This window comes from Notechis scutatus, chromosome 12 (genome assembly GCF_049901735.1).
Source record: "Notechis scutatus isolate UNSWTSFEM ecotype Mainland chromosome 12, rNotScu1.2, whole genome shotgun sequence".
In the NCBI taxonomy this organism is placed as follows: Eukaryota; Metazoa; Chordata; class Lepidosauria; order Squamata; family Elapidae; genus Notechis; species Notechis scutatus.
Window position 1 is genome coordinate 16552451 of NC_142020.1, and position 6251 is coordinate 16558701.

The following is a 6251-nucleotide window of genomic DNA, read 5'->3' on the forward strand; positions in this document are numbered from 1 at the left end:
AAGAAGAAGAAGAAGAAGAAGAAGAAGAAGAAGAAGAAGAAGAAGAAGAAAGAAGAAGAAGAAGAAGAAGAAGAAGAAGAAGAAGAAGAAGAAGAAGAAGAAGAAGAAGAAGAAGAAGAAGAAGAAGAAGAAGAAGAAGAGGAGACGTCAAACTTTGCCTCTCACTGCATGCTACTTTGCTTTTTGGTGGAAGGAACGGAAAGAAAACGGGAGGGAGGGAGCTGTGTAAAAGAGCTCTAAATGGTTCAATCCTCTGAGACAAAATATACAGATAAGGAGAAAAGGGAATCTTGACAATTGATAAGGTTCAACACGGAGGCAGCAAGCCTCATAGTTTGTGGGATGACACTCTCTAGCCACAGCCCAAAAGAAAAGGAGGAGAGGAGGGAGGAAGAAAAAGAAGGAAAGAAATGGAGGAGGGAGTTCTTCAGGGGGGGAAAAAACCCCCTCCCTCTTCTGCTCTTCCTGTGAAAGACGGTCATTTCTTCCTCCTCTTCACCTTCCTTGGGAATCCTTCTTTCAGCTCTCCTTCAAAGATGCTAATGGTGGAAAACAGCAGGAAAACAACTCCTAGGGTGAAACGGACACACCTTTTAGAACTTACTGGAAAACCCAGGGGGTTTGTTTCCAGTCAGGGGTTGAATTGATGGCAAGGTTGCTCAGAAAAATGCACAATGATTTAGATGGCTTGCCGATCTCCAAAAAGAAGGGTGACATTGACCCCGAGTTTGGGAAGCGTAAGAGCCCTCCCTGCTGAAAGTCTAGGGCGTCAACCTGGAGAAATCGGGATTTTTCTGACCCAGGACAAATTCAGTGCAAAACATTATAACTGCTCGAACATTTGAGCCCCCCTTGAGTTGTTAGTCGTACAGAGGGACGGTGGCACAACTCTTTTTGTGGTCGTGCCTGGTAGAGTTTCTAATGGATGGCTTCCTTGCAGTTTTATGTTAGCAAAAGAGAGAAAAGGGGGAAGCAGAACAAGGAAGAAAGACTTTCTATCAAGCCAGGAAGCTGCTAGCTTCAGCAGGAGGTGAGGTTAGTCATGGAGATGAGAAGAAAAGGCGTGAGCTTTGCACACCCAATCAATAAAGCTTTTGGTGGTTTAATCTCCCTGGAAGATTCTCGGCATGCTTTGAATGCAGCTCTGCCTTTTCTCAAGGGTTTCTTAGATGATCTTCAGACAAAAGAAAATAAACAAAAAATGTGGGGCTGGGGGGGGGAATTGAGGGATTGGGCTGTTGGAAGATGAAGGAGGAAAGAGTTTCTTATTGTGATGTTCCTGATAGAATTAATTTAATTCAGAATAGAGCTGGAAGGGACCTTGGAGGTCTTCTAGTCCAGCCCTCTGCTCAAGCAGGAGACCCTAGACCCTCTCAGACAACTGACTGCCCAGCCTCTTCTTAAAAACCTCCAGGGATGGAGCCCCCACCACTTCCGTTCCATCGGCTGATTGTCCTCCCTGTCACGAAGTTTCTCCTTCCTTCCGGGTTGCTTCTCTCCTTGATTACTTGTCCACCCGTTGTTTCTTTGCATTGTGTGCCCAGGAGAAGCAAAGCTGCATCTTTCAAAGCCATGAAGAAATAACACAGAAGAGAGTTGGACAAAACGGCCTTGGAATCACCGATGCCTCCATCGAACCTGTGAGGTCCCCAATCCAAGGATCCTTCCCGTTAATAACAGAATCCGGTGAACAGGTTTCCAGCATCCATCGAAGCACCACAGAGGAATCTCAGCTGTTTTCTTTGGGCCTCCTAGGCTGGTTACTGGGCCGCACCTGCCTCTCTAGGCATTTTCTCTTCTCCCAAGGACGCCCGGGTGGCCTGAGCCGAACCAGGCCCTGCTGCTGCTGGAGATCTGCCCGGGGGGTCTCCCGGGGAAGCCTTGGCAGAAGAAGATAAGAAGAGGCTGGGGCCATCAGGCACTGGGGAAGTGGCTGCGTTTGGCTTTGAAGAAGGCCATTTGGAACTCAACGTGCGGCTTCCTCTGTAGGTTTCGAGCGCAGCCTTTTCCAGAGGGCCCGACGTCTCAGAGTGGCTGCTCCCTTGCCAAGTTGAGTCTCTCCTGTTGCTCCGACCAGGCAACGGACCCGTCCTGCCCCAGAATGAAGAGCGGGGGTCTTCGGGGGGGCTCTTTCTCCTCAGACCTGTGCTTGATTTGGAAAGAGCCTTTCTGAAGGAAGAGAACCCCAAAGGCAGCATTGGGAAGCGGGCTATGAGGTCCTCCTTTCTGAGGTGGCTTCCCAAGGCCACCCTCTGTGGACAATCACTTGGCAGATTGCAACCCGAAGCTGAGTGGTCACAGCCAAACAACAGGCCAAGAACCTGAGCTAATTAGACAACAGCGTCGTGATTTTGAGGGGGCAATGTAGTTAGAAAAGCTGAAGAGTCATATCTGTTCTCTCTCGAGGCTCGTACAGGTATTCCTGGATTTATGATCATTTGTTTAGCAACTGCTCAAGATGACAAAGGAGACTTACAACCAGTCCTCCCACTCCAAGTCTGGGTTTCCTGCAAACCAGGCAGGAATGCGGGGGGGATTAATGCCAAGATCAGCTAGAAATGCAGCCTCTTGCCCTCCCCCATGACCCCCCTCCCACCGAGGACCTGGGAAGAAATGCAACCTGCCCCGTTCTTGAAGGAAAGTTCCTTGAGTCAGCATTGGGAGGGCAGGTCCTCTTGGAGGGGGGAGTCACCCCTGGCCCCACCTCCTGGGCCCCCTGATGTTGAGTGGGGAGGGGGGTGAGTTTTTGTTGTTTCTCTCTATTATCCTGATATTAGGAGCCCTTTGAAGTACAGTATATTTATGGCTGGGCCAAAAGAGAAGCGTCGCCTGGGAAGCAATTTGCAGCAGCTCTTGTACTAGTTAAAAATACGCTGAGATGCCCAAGAGGGAGGGGGGAGGAGATCTCTTTTAGGAGCCCTCCGTCCTGCCGTCTAAATCTCCTTTAATGGGGCATTTAGACGCTGAAGCTTCATCCTCAAGATGTCCAAAAGAGGGAAGAGTTTTGGTGAATCACAAAAACATTCATAGAGAAGGGGTGGGGGGGGGGGTGTACTTATTCAAGGTGTAGAAAATAAGATCATTTTTCTATTTTTCCTCTCACCTACACACAATCTTGCTCCCAAGTTAAGCCTGAAGCTACGTTCTAATTTGGAATTTAAATACCACCATGTCTCTCTCTTTTTTTCTCTCTCAAGGAGCCTCCCCCCCGTATTTTTCTCCCTCAGCTTCCCTCCCCGTCCCTTTTCTTCTAATATTTGTCATAATGGTTAAATGAGAACGCATCAAGGGTTGCTCTGAGACAGAAGTAAATATCCACCCAAGCAGGCGTTTGGCAGGTGGATGGAGCAAAGAGATATTAAAAGAAGAAGCCAGGCTGAGCTCAAATATCTCAGGGGAAGACGAGTAAATTCTGCAAGTGAGAAAGATGGTAAAACAGCAGAAGAATTGGGGGGGGCTGGGGGGGGGAGGGGAGAAGAACAAAGGAAGGACCAAGGGAGATGGAAAGGTGCGTTTAGCAGCAGCAGCAGCAGCAGCAGCAGCAATAGCCACACCCTTCATCCCCTGTTTTCTACCTGAAAGGCCTCCATTGCAGATTTAACACCAGGATGAAGACAGAACTACCTTAACTGCACTTCTGGAAGTGAACAAGCCACCTCACGGGTGCCAAGAGCAACAAGTCCGGGAATGGTCCAGGCGGGGTCTCTGGGCACTGACTGAAAAAAGAGAGCAATCCTGTCTTGTGTTTCTTTTGCTGGCTAAGAATTTACGGGATGAGTTAAATGCCCAATAAAGGTCACTGCATCAATCTGTTCACAATATCCGGCTCAGCTTTGCACAAGTGGCTGTCAGAGGTTTCCCCCTGCATGAGTGCACAGCCCAGGTTGGCAGCTGGTGCAGTCAATAATTCAAGTTTGTTCTTTTGCAGAGCAGGCTGCTTAACCTGGATTAGCACCTGCACCAACCTGGGATAGTAGATGCTTGAAGTTTTAGAGGGCCAGCTGGGGAAAACTTCCTCCTCCTCTTCTCCTCCTCCTCCACCAGTACTGCCAACTGTAAAATGCTTCCTGCTGGGAAGGGCTGGAACAGGAGAGAAATCACCTGCGTGTTGTGTGAAAGTGAGATAACCAGAAGCAGCAGCAGCAGCAGCCTCCACTTGGGGTCCTAGAACTTCCAGCCTCGTGTCTGGTGCTCAGGACCAGAAGGTAATGGATTGCCAGGAAACTGGCCAGACCAGCCATTTCTACCTGAGGATTACAGCATGGGTGGGAAGGGATGAAGAAGGTCTTGGGTTGAGTTCACTGGAGAAGGAGCTGTCCTCAGTCCTCAGTCCTGAAATCCTGCCCTCCTTTCCCTGGAGCTCCTGATCAATTTCACCTCTCCAGATGGCCGCAGCAGTTCAAAGCCCAGCTGTTCTCACATCAGGAAGGTCAACCTTTCCTGCTGCCATTGCATGCCAAACAGTTCGCTTCTCAGCATCCTCCGTTGAAAGGGTCAGAGGCCTCTGTCTGTGGGCAATTTACCATCCACAATATTAGATGGACAACAACAGCTCTGCAGGTCATCCATGGCCTCCTTCGTGGGTTGAAATAGCTTCCCAAATAAGCCTTGAGGCTTCCAAAGAGAAGCAGCTGACTGGAAGGCCACCATTCCTTCCAGCACTGACAGATTTATCGGTGATCCCTTCCCTATGACTTTCATGGCTGTCTCTTCCCTCCCCGCCCGACTTCTCAGCCACAGACGGTTGGCTGCTCAAACAGCCAAGTGAGAGATTCACGAAGTTACCATGACAGGTTTTGACCAGGCAAAACAATTTGGTCCCACCAACGGATTGCATTTTGCGACTGTCAAACTCAAGCAAGGTCCTTAGCAGGAACAGAAGCCGGTCTAGAAAAGTCATGGCAAGCAGCACTCGGACGCTGCAGAAAGGTAATAATGATGCATCATGCTGTTTAATGTCTGAGCATGTGAGTCAGCCTGCTAGCTCATCACCTTTGAGAGCCAGGGCTTAAGACTCTTAATTAAAAGGCACACAGATGCACAAACAGACACTCATAAACATGGCTTGTCGGGGTGTTTGCAATGTTTTCCATTTTGTGCCCAATGCATTATTTAGAGACGTCACATTGCTAAACTCCAGCTCAGGAAGTTTTGCTGGGTATTGTTAAGGGGGGGCAGGGGAAGATTGGTAGCCACACTCCCTGAGGTGGGATTTCAAGGGCATTGGATAGCTCTTTGGGGTGGGGAGGGTGAATGCTAAAGGGCCGTTGTGTCTGAAGAAAGTTCAGTCCAAGCAAAGACCCAAAATAAAATTGCACTGAATATCAGAGTGGAACAGCCACACCACTGTGATCTGAAGGAGGGGGACATCTGTGCACGCCCTTTTTCCTTGAACAGAAGAGACGTGGGTATTTCCTACTGACATGTCAAAATGGAGCAATCTCTCTCTCTCTCTCTCTCTCTCTCACACACACACACACACACACACACAGGCATGCACACTCCTGCACACAAACCAAATTAAAACCCTGCTTCAATCAAATTGCTTTAATGACCCGAATTGCATCAGTGCTGCAAATTGAATTGCAGATTATCCTCTCATCCTGGGCTAGGGTGGAACAAACAAAATGGTTTAAAGTTATGATATTTATGTAGTTGCTTACCAAGCACATCTCAATTCGTTGAAAGTAACCAAAATATCTTGACAATCCCCAAGGGCATGTCACAACGTTTGAGCACCCCTAATGTTTGGAAATGGAAAGTTGAGAAATTCGACAGGCCCTACCAGTGGGTCACGACCTCCTCACTCCTTGGCCCCCACCCCCAAGGGAATCTGCCTACAAGCAGTTCAGAGGCCAAGATATCCTAGTCAGATGGGATCTATGCAGACCTGCAGAAACACAATGATGGGGTGTCATGCAGGACTGAGCCCGCAACGTGGTTTGATCTTCACTTAAGTCAGAGGTCTCCAAACTTGGCAACTTTAAGACTTGTGGACTTCCACTCCCAGAATTCTCCAGCCAGCAGGGAGTTGAAGTCCACAAGTCTTAAAGTTGCCAAGTTTGGAGACCTCTGACTTAAGGTGTAATGTGACCCCAGAAACCCTGGCTTTGTGCGATGGAGGAAGCCAGCTCCTGTGCACCTTGTACGCAACCAGGGCTCTTCTGGACATATTGAAGAATTGCAGTGCCCAATTGGTAGAATCTGGGAGCAAGCGACCCCGTCCCCCTGAAGTCGTGAGGGCTGGAGCC